The following is an 11,211-nucleotide window of genomic DNA, read 5'->3' as shown; positions in this document are numbered from 1 at the left end:
TGACTCTTCATATGTCGTATTGCTTGCACCAAAGCTAAATACTCAGAAGTTTCCCAATTTCTTCACTATTGCTGGAACTGGATGGACATTCTTAGGATGTCACATAAAATAATTTGCTATCCCTGTACCTGCTGCTATGTGCGCCTCCTAGTGGTGAATATATATAACTACAACTGTATGCAAATCTGGATTGCTGGAAGATTATTTGTCACCTATCTATTTACCTATCCCCATACATATTTATTAATTATCTAGATATAATGCATCTATTATTTATCATCTATCACAGAGGGAGTTACCACCTAACTCTATAGTCCTCTGTGTTCCCATAGAATAGGAATATATGGGGAATATAGAGGGAACATATCAGGGATATAGGGATAGAGGGAACATAGGGAGAATATAGAGGGAACATAGAGGGGATATAGAGGGAACACAGGGAGATTATAGGAGGGACATGTGGGGAATATAGAGGAAATTTAGAGGAAACAAATGGTGAATATAGAGGGAACACAGAGGGACTATAGAGGGAACATAGGGGTAATATAGAGGGAGCACAGATGGAATATAGAGAGACATGGAGGAAATATAAAGAGAACACACAGGGAAAATGGAGGGAATTCACCATTCAGTCATATTTGTCAATCTTTTCACCCATCTATATTCACATATTCCTATCTATCTCTCTATTATATATCTATCTATATGCTCCTCCATCACTATCTATTTATCTGCTATATATCTACTTCCTATCTTCATCTTACTATAGGAACTTGCATGATTTGTGTGTCTGTATCCCCTGTGACTGGAGATCAGTGTGTATGCTCTGTGTTACAGCGCCCTCTGCTGTTAGAAGGAGCAATGTCCATGTGCCTGGTATTAGGGATAAGTGGTCTGTGTGTGGTCAGAGGGTGGTCAGATGGGACTCAGCTCCAGTATTCGAAGGAGTGAACAAAGTGTGCTCTGTGCATCTGGATGATATCTGCAATCTGTGGGTAAATAACCATTTATCTGATCCCCTCTATGTACAGAATATTCAGTCCTATCACCTCTCAGATTTATTATCTGATGATGTGCTGAGATGTGGGAACTTTCTGCTATCTTTTGGCTGTTGTGACTTGTTACAATATATCTGTGTATTTATTTGGTGCAGATCTGTATGTGTGCACAGTGATTGTCAGATTCCCAGCCTGTGCTCTGCTTATTGGATAGAAGTATAATTTAGTCTGGGGTGGATTTGGGTTATTTCTACTACTGCTTTCCTATGTGGGAATGCTGAAACTTGTAGTTCCTCCATAAATGGGTAATATAGACAGGAGCTAATAAAATTTCTGAATGATATTTTCTCTGATGCACAGAATGAATAATAAGATCTGGTATATATCAGCCAATCACAAGCCAGCTCAGTGCACATGTATCACATCTTCTGGTTTCATGGCATGAAATGTGAAAAAAAAGAATAATGCATCTAGTGCTGGAAACCAGGGAAAGTCTATGGAGAAAATGCAACCTTAGTGCTGTGCCATGTTACTTAGACACATTCATCCTGATTTACATTTCTATACAATCTTTACTCAAAGCAAATGTAACCTCAACAGATGCCAAAGCACTGTGTATCATGAACAATTCTCTTTTTTCCATGCAATGTTATTTTATTGTTTTCTCATCCTTTGTTGCCCCTCTATGCACTTGTCCTAACAGTGACAACATCGGGCTCTTTCTATGCACTGTGTATGCCAGCACAGCCTCATGTAGTCAATAGTTGTCACCCCAGGGAGTTTCCTGCAGTTGCACATTTTTATTACCTCCCAAAACTGATAATGGCGCATTTTGCATTTTGGTGCTAGCATGTATTTGGAAATTCTGAGAAGCAAATATGACTGTTCTGTTGTATGAATATAATGGGAACAATAATTTTAAACATAACAAGTCCAAATAAACTTTCAGTTTAAATCACCTGCAGGTGTGGAAGCAGTGGACTCTCTGCAGAGGTCATACTTGGTTCCTGTTGTGTCAGACCTTCGTGTCCATTGGAGAGCTCCTACTCTGATTTAGCAGGTGTGACAGACCTATGCAGAGGGACTACTGATTACACACATAGAACAATGATCCTTCTCTGCAAGTGATGGCAGGAGACAGGCTTCACCTATGTGTGTATACTTGGATGCGCCTGGAATTTTATTAGATGATTTATACTTAAAGTTCATTTGATTGATGATGTTTTTCTGATCACGTTTAAAACTTCCTTAAGTCCTGATAATTACGGTATATGAAGCTTAAATCTGAACATTACTGATCCACATAACATCTAATAATATTATAATGCAGAGAAGCTCACAGTGTGCAGTGAAATCAGAATGTAGAACCTCAGTACAGGAGAGGAGCGGGTACAAATGTGCAATGCTGAGGGGTAGGCTGGGGGGCGGCTATAATCAAACAATGATCAATATAGATAACAAATCAGCTAGGACTGAGAGAATGAAATAAAATGTTGTGAGCTCCATGACCCAGCATTCCTGTCAGGACATTGGGAATTCTAGAGCTGCTGGAGAACAAGTTAATTCCTCTCACATGTTCCCTTAATGTTCCTTCTATGTTCTTACAATGTTCCCTGTGTTCCGTCTACATCTCTTCTGTGTCTTTTTTATATTTCTATTGTGTTTTCTCTTCCCTCTATGTTCTCTCAGTGTTCCCTTTTTATTTTATTTTTTTCATTTCCCCTCCATTAGTTCTTTCTGTGTTCCTAACGTGTTCCCTCTTTGTTTCACTTTTGTTTCTTCAGTTCCCTGTTTGACCCCTCAATGTATTTCCTCCTAGTTTTATCTGTGTTCCCACTATAATCCCTCTATTTCCCCTCCATTACTTCTCCCTGTGGTTCCTCACTTCTCCCACAATATTCCCTTCTATGTTCCCTCTATATTCCCTCTGTGTCCTCTCTATATTCCCGCTATGTTCCCTCTATATTCCCTCTGTGTCCCCTCTATTTTCCCGCTACGTTCCCTCTATATTCCCTCTGTGTCCCCTCTATATTCCCACTGTGTTCCCTCTATATTCCCCTTTGTGTTCCCTCTATATCACTTCTAGGTTCCCTCTTTATTCCCTATGTATTCCCTCTATAGTTTATTTGTGTTCCCTCTATATTCCCTGTGCATTCCCTCTATTTTCCCTCTATGTTCTCTCTTTTATCGCTCTATGTTTCCTCTGTGTCCCCCCTATATTCCTTCTATGTTCCCTCTATAGCCACTTTGTGTTCCCTCTAAATTCCTTCTATGTCCCCCCTATAGTACCTCTCTATTCAATCTATGTTCCCCTTATATTCCCTTTGTGATCCCTCAATGTTCCCACTATGTTCCCTCTGTGTAACATCTATATTTACCCTGTGTTCCCCTTATATTCCCCTATATCCCCCTATATTCCCCCCTTGTTCCCTCTTGCCCTCTCCCCCACATGTACCCCTTATGTCATTTCTATCACCCCAGTGGGGTTGCCAGGTCAGAGATCTCTCCTTTTTGACTTTTCCATCCCTGCGCTGTTCATAGTGTAATTGGGGAAGATTTACATACAGAGCAGAGACCATCAAAAATTATGTAAACCTCCAAGACCAAGTACACATGAGCAGATCTGCTGCCAATTTTGTGATTGGCCCAATCAATATTCTGTTCTGTAACTCCAAGTCCCAAGACACAGCACACACATGTACAATATTCTACTCTTCCAATTGTCCTTCTTGGAATAGAATGTGACCAGAAATTGATTCAGGGCTCAGTATTTCATTAAAAAAAGTAAATTTCTGGGAATGATGATGCTGTACCCCCAATATGTGACCACAAGGTGGCGCTGTCCCCATAGGCAGTGTATAGCCCAGCTGGTGAATCCCTGCACACAACAGATCCAGTCCATGGCCAAGTGTTAATCTCATTGTGAATATAATTGCCATTCTACAGACAAGAAGCACATGGTGTGCAGAAATCTCATGTTACCACACAAAGCCAGTGGGCTGTCACACTGCAAATCATGCCAAGGTGGCCATGATTGGGGATTGGGGGCTGGAAAATAAACTCAACACATGAAAATAGATAATGTTCATGTGCACATGTTAAAATGATTATTATAATACTAAAACTAAAATGAATTATTCCATTGAACTGATCTGTGTCCCATTTACAGAATCATTATCATTCATTGAGTGTCCACATCTTATTTTTTTATATCAGAAAAATTAAACTGAATTTGTTAAATTATTTCTATTCTCCTATCTTTTCAACAGGGCAAGGGAAACCTAAATTTACGTAATCTTTGCCGACCATGTAAACTAAAGTCCCAGCATTATTATTATTAATATTAAACAGTATTTATATAGCGGCAACATATTATGCAGCGTTGTACATTAAATAGGGGTTGCAAATCACAGACAGACACAGGAGGAGAGGACCCTGCCCCGAAGAGTTTACAATCTAAGAGTCGGAGGGAGTAGCACACAAATGCTATCACTTGTTCAGTTTATTTAGGGTGATTGTTAAAGTTGCTAATCTTTACATTACTGTGAAAATACACTTTAGTTATCCAGTGATGTGCAATTACAATAGATAATTGCTTTTCACATAATTGGACAACTGAATCCAGCACTTTTATTCCTATCCCCTTAAAGAAGTTCTGCCTCTTTCTGCCCCAATGACCACAGAAGAAATGAGGGGTAATCACCACCCTGCCGGCAGGACGTCTAGGAAGCATTGTACCATTCTTATTCCAATATATTGATGTCATTCACCTGCACAAACCAGCCCCGCTGCATTGTTCTATATTTGCAATATCTGCCCACCTGTGCTTGCACCAATCATAACATCTATATTTGTGTTTCATGTTGCCTTTCAAAGTTTCCCAACTCTATAAATTGTTGAAACAACAGAACTTTTGTGTGGAATGGTTCCTGTGGGGAGGAGTTACAGACTACAGACCAATGAACATACAGCTAGCTCCTGATAGGTGAACCGCTCATTTTTTGCTGTTTTTACAAATAACCTACAGCCCCCATATGGGAGTTCTGGCTTTAGGATTTTTTTATAATAATCAAAAAACATAGTTATGGGATTCATGAAACCTGCACAGAAGAGCTTCAGTGTCATACTTCCTAACATTTGGGACACACCCCTGCCACTCCCCCACGGGTCCACAAAAATGAATATATAAAACTGGTTGGTCCATAAAGTGCTTTTTTTACAACTAAATTTACTTTATTTTATACCAGATGGAATCATTTGGAGCCTGGATGAAGGTTTGGGCAAAAATAATAATATGTTTATATTCTTACAAAAATAGGGACGATTGAGGAGGAAAGAGGGTCAGTCCCTCCAAATCAGGGGGCTATATAGCAATGGCATGCCTGGGGTTCAGTAATCTCCCAATACAACACTGCAGAATTTTGGGTGAATTCATTGGTCAGGTCCGACCTCTGACAAAAACTTTTAGGGATTAAGTTGTTTTTGCCCATTTTATAGAAAGTTGTGTTCTATATAAAAAGTTTCCCACAGTGTTTGTGCCTAAAATTAGATTAATTAGAAATAACTTGCCCATAGGTCATGTGATCATTTGTAGGTAATGTGCAGAACTGGTGAGTTAAAGTGGACCTGTCATTAAACTGGATTTCCAGGACTCATGTCAGCACTGATAAATCATATTATTATCATGAGTTTAACAATGTTTCTCCTTCTTGCCATGAACAATAAGATGCTACTTTGAAGACCTACAGTCTTGGAATCAATTATAAAATCTCTATCTGCTAAACACATTGGATGTTAATGTCATGAATGTAATTCTTATTGCACTTAGCCATGACGTTAGGGAAAGTCAGATCTCAGTACGTGAAGCTAAAGCAGAGAGGGGCATGGAAGAAGCTTTTCTGGAATTTTACAATCGAGAAAAAGATCAATTTAATTACTGCCGGTATTTATTGTGTTCGGCAGACAGACCTTGTCTGGTAGGCTTGCATTGAGATAAGGAAGAGAAATCTGTATATGTAATGAGCAAATATGATCAATCCCATATAATTATGTGACATCCCCTCCTCCTAGATTGTAAGCTCTTCGGGGCAGGGTCCTCTCCTGTCAAATGAAACCCCTATTTACTGTACAGTGCTGCTTAATATGTTGGCGCTATATAAATCCTGATTGGTATTATTGAGAATGATAATAATAATAATAATAATAAATACAAGGCTTTATTGCAGTAACACACAGTGATAAGTAACACATTTTACATATTTACATATAAATTTTAATCCTAATCCTAAAACTTTAGTTCCCCTTTAAGTTTATCTGTGGGATCGTGTTAGGGACGGGAATATCTCCAGCTCGGCACTTCCTCCTCCTCTATACACTGCCAGAGCTTGTCCCCAGCAGTCTGATTAATACGTTTATATCACTGTTTTTCCATGGTAGCCGCAGCAAACAAAAAACTGTTTTCCCTGGTCCTACTAGCCAATTCGGAGCCTGCATCCGCTATAAATCACCGGAAGATGTCTCCAACTCTGGGAAATTCAGACATGTTTACTTATTTATTTCATACACTGACCAAAAGAATGAAAACTTCACTAATGGTCAATAAATGGAAGTGTATCTGCTGTGATGTACAAGGCACCATGCCGACTCGATATAACAACCTTGTCATGTGTTTACACAACATTCAAATGGAATGTGGGCCTCAGTGGACTCTTGTTATCACTGCTATGATCTTATGAGGGTAGAGCAAATGTAATATGTGGCTGGGGAGGTATGCTGGTTCTGTATGGTAGGGTTAGATGTACCATGAATAGGTCCCATAGGGCCCTTGTGCAGATGTATGGTGTGTATATCTATGAACACTGTGCAGCTGCACAAGGGCCCTTTGGTACTTATGGGCTGCTTTATGCTAGATGTGGGTCAGAAGAGTGTTGGAAGCTCTTCTGCTGTTGTGTACACACTGCTCAGCTACACAAAGGTCTTTTGTACTTAGGGACCTCTATATACTAAATTGGGGTCAGAAGGGTGCTGGTAATGTACAGATTGTGCACCTACACAAGGGCCCTTTAGTACTTAACGGCTGCTTATGCTAGATGTGGGTCAGAAGAGTGTTGGTAGCCCTTGCGGTGTTGTGTACACATTGCTCAGCTACACAAAGGCCATGGTAGCACTGCTGCTGTAATGTGCACACTGTGCAACTGTACAAGGGCTCTTAGGGGCTGCTGTATACTAGACATGAGTTGGAAGGGAGTCAATAGCACTTCCGCTGTAATGTGCACACTGTGCATCTCTACAAGGGCCCTTAGGGGCTGCTATACTACTACATGTTACTAGACATAGGTTGGAAAGGTGTCGATAGCACTTGTGCTGTAATGTTCACACTGTGCAGCTGCACAAGGGCCCTTTGGTACTTAGGGGCCTCTATATACTACATGTGGGTCAGAAGGGTGCTGGTAGACCTCCTTCTGTAATATACACACTGTGCAACTGTAAAAGGGCCCTTAGGGTCTACTATACATGCTTCCAGACCAGCAGTTGCCAACCAGTGGTCTGCGAGAAAATGTTGGTGGTCCGCGGCTCTGGTCAGTTCGCTTTTCCCGAGCTGGGTCGGGAAAAGGACCCCGCTGGGGGAGGGGGTGCACCGGCCAGAGCCGAGGACCATGTCCCCCGCATGAATTGCAGGCTCAGATCTGTAATGGTAAAGTGGGTGGGTTCTGACCTCATGACGTCCCTATGGGGAAAATGTCTTCCTCATTGAATGACACAATGACAGCCAGGAATTTTAGTGGTCAGTGGGTCCGAAAAGGTTGCAACCGCTGTACTAGGCATAGGTTAGAAAGGTGTCGATAGCACTTTCCACTGTTATGTGCACACTGTGCAGCTGCACCAGGACCCTTTGGTACTTAGGGGTTCCATAACCTAGACATGGGTCAGAATGCTGATGGTAGCTCTCCCACCCTTTTGTGCAAACTGTGCAGCTCTAAATGGGCCCTTTGAGATTTAGGTAGAGCTATATACTAAATGTGGGTCTGAAGGGTTCTGGTAGAACTCATTATGTAATGTGCCCACTGTGCAACTGCACAAGGACCCTTAGGTACTTAGGCATCAAATTATTCTAGATGTGGGTCAGAACGGTACTGGTAGCCCTCATGGTGTAATGTTCATACTTTGCAATGGCACAGGGCCTGCTATATATTGGACATGGGTCAAAAGGGTGCTGGTAGTACCTCCGTTGTTATGTGCACACTGTGCAGCTGCACGAGGCCATTTGCTACTTAGGGTCCGCTATAAACTAGATGTGGGTCAGAAGATTGATGAAAGCTGTTTCCACACCCATTATGATATTTAACATAACCAGGATATATTATCATGAACAATTACTGTATGACATTATCTGCCATAATCAAGATCCTTGGTGTACATGGAGTTTGAAGATCTATCACAATGCATATAAAACATTGGGAACCTCCACGTCTTATGTGGGACATCATCACCTTATACAATTTATTGGGTCCTCGAGATCTACCGAGCTATTTGGATTATCGAGTCTTTACAATGTTTATGGGACATCAAGAGTTCTCCTTGGCCTCTATATCCTTATACAAAACAATCTTAAATTAAAAGATCATTGTATTCATGTGTTGCTGCCCGACAAAGTCATCCCCCAATAACACTGGAGGAGGACTTCTGTTGAATAACCCCCCCCCCCCTCTATAGTTTAATGGTATGGTCCAAGGATGAAGAAGTATATATCTTAGCCCAGAAGTATATTTCTCCAATCTTTATATTGTGTTTATTTAGCCACCCAGCAATCTGAAGAACGTCAAATGTGCCATGTTAAATACTTCCCCTGTTCACGTCTTATAAAAGGATGAATCAGAGGCTGTGTGTGGGGCCTTCTGCTACTCTCACCTCACATCTGTCAGCTTCGGGCTGAATAATGCTCTATTGCAGGCAACATTACTTAACAAGATTATCACTTTTAATAAAGCACAAGGACTAACAACAGTGACTTAAATAGGACGATTCTTTTCAGTGCTGACTACTGAGTCACATTCATCCAAACGGCAAACTAATTGGGCAACTTTGCAACAGAAAATGATTGTAACCCTTTGCTTCCTTTCTGCTGAAGCAATTAAAACGAGACAGTCGTGTAGACAGGCAATGAATGGGAGATATTAGAATATTAAAGGGCAAACGTGAGGATTTTTTTTTTATTGATTTGGGTGTCAGAGAATAAAAACATTCTGGTTTTGTAATGCAAGGTGGAAAATTGATCTCTTACAATTACCTGTTTGCTTTCCAATTACCAGTTCGAAATCTTGACGTTTCCAGTGAAATAATATTTGTTATGAATGGGGTACCGCTCAGGGTTCTTGTCTCGGAATTGTTATTCTGTGTTTGTATCATACAATCGGGATTAACAAACTAAAGCAAATGAGCAATAGAAAAGGTATAATTTTCTTACTCTTGTGCCACGTCCAAAGACTCATGTCCATATACATAGCACTCATGATCCCTGATCTAGTAAAGCAGACACTTTGTTCAACAAATACGGTGTGGTCCTAGTTGGTCACGCATAATAAACATCCCCCAAAAACTCTTCTTTTATGGTAAGGTACCCTGTGAATTAAAATTAATTTGCACTAAGCGTCAAATGTAATGCATAGTGCTTGAGATTATATTACAATGGTCAATCAAACAAAAACAAACTTGGCTGGTTTTGATTGGCATTATGCCCACATAAATTAAGCAGAAGAAATGTTGGTGGGTGGTAAGCTTTTGTCATTATTATTATTATTATTATTATTATTATTAATAAACAGGATTTATATAGCGCCAACATATTACGCAGCGCTGTACAATAAATAGGGATTGCAAATGACAGACTAATACAGACAGTGATACAGGAGGAGAGGACCCTGCCCCGAAGAGCTTACAATCTAGTAGGTCATAAAAGGCAAGTATGCCGATTTGTTTTCTTGCACCCTCCAGTGATGACAGGTCCAGAATTCTATCACTGCTGCATCCTAAGAAGCTGCAATTTTTACTGCCAAGTCTCCCAGGTCCACCATAATCCTCTTTGGCCATTGGGCAGCCACTGATGATGTAGCTACTGCACATGTTGCATTGCCAGGAATTGAGCCAGGCTCTACATTGGCTTTTTGCACCCTGCAATGTAAGTAAAAAACAAAAAGCACCAGAAGATAAAGAAAAGTTTTTTTGACCAAGAGGTTTGACTGTCTCTTCTACCATAAACATCTATCCCCTTGGGCTTAATTCCACGTTAGCTGAAAATACAAATGAAATGGAATTGTTTTCAGTGGTTTTTGATTGATTTAACCTTTTGCACAAGGAGTTTTAAATCTCTTTTGTATTGGTGATCATTGTCAGTGAGTTGTTCCCCAGAACAGGAGATGAAGAGAAATCTTTTACTGGGACGACTGTTGTAAAAAAAGGATAATTCTCACTTTGGGAGATTTCCACTAGTTTCTGTTGCGTTTTCGGGACACAATAACGTATCTGTGGAACATGGAGAGAGATTTCACTAATGGTACAGGGACCAAAACCTGAATTGCCAAGGTTTTTATCATTTTTATATAACTACAAAAAAATATATATATATATATTGTTTTGCCTTTGTTTCACATGGATGTTTGATGGAAACATACAAAGCATTGTGACCCTCCATCCAAGCATCATTTCTGTCCATATGTCTTCATTAGATTTAATGACCACTAAATATATTTCTGCAGAGGATGTGACTGGACTATTTGTAGAACACATGAGACATTTTTGCAATGTTTCCAGTTTCATCAGTAAAATAGAATCTTTTAAAGAGATATACATGGACCAGGTTCACAAAGGGCCTGTGATGATGGAACACATTATACTGTATATAGTACAAATATATCGCTGCCACTCATAATCACCAAACCAGGATGTTCCCTTCTGACTTTAAAGTGGACCTGTCATTAACTTTACATGTCTGCCTGAATACATCCCTGATATGGCTCCAATACTGTAAGTTACTTTAATACTAGAAGTTTTTAATGCAGACTTTACATCCCATTTATGGTTTGTACAAAAATGACCTTACCTTTGGTCTTAAATACACAAAAGTTCAGATTTTTTTCCATTCCATTGCCTCATGGAAAGTCCAATACCACCATCTTTTTCTCTGGTATGATTAAGCACCAGCTGCCTCTTGATGGTC

Source organism: Pyxicephalus adspersus, chromosome 10 (genome assembly GCF_032062135.1).
Source record: "Pyxicephalus adspersus chromosome 10, UCB_Pads_2.0, whole genome shotgun sequence".
Lineage (NCBI taxonomy): Eukaryota > Metazoa > Chordata > Amphibia > Anura > Pyxicephalidae > Pyxicephalus > Pyxicephalus adspersus.
Note: the sequence above shows the minus strand (reverse complement) of the source record.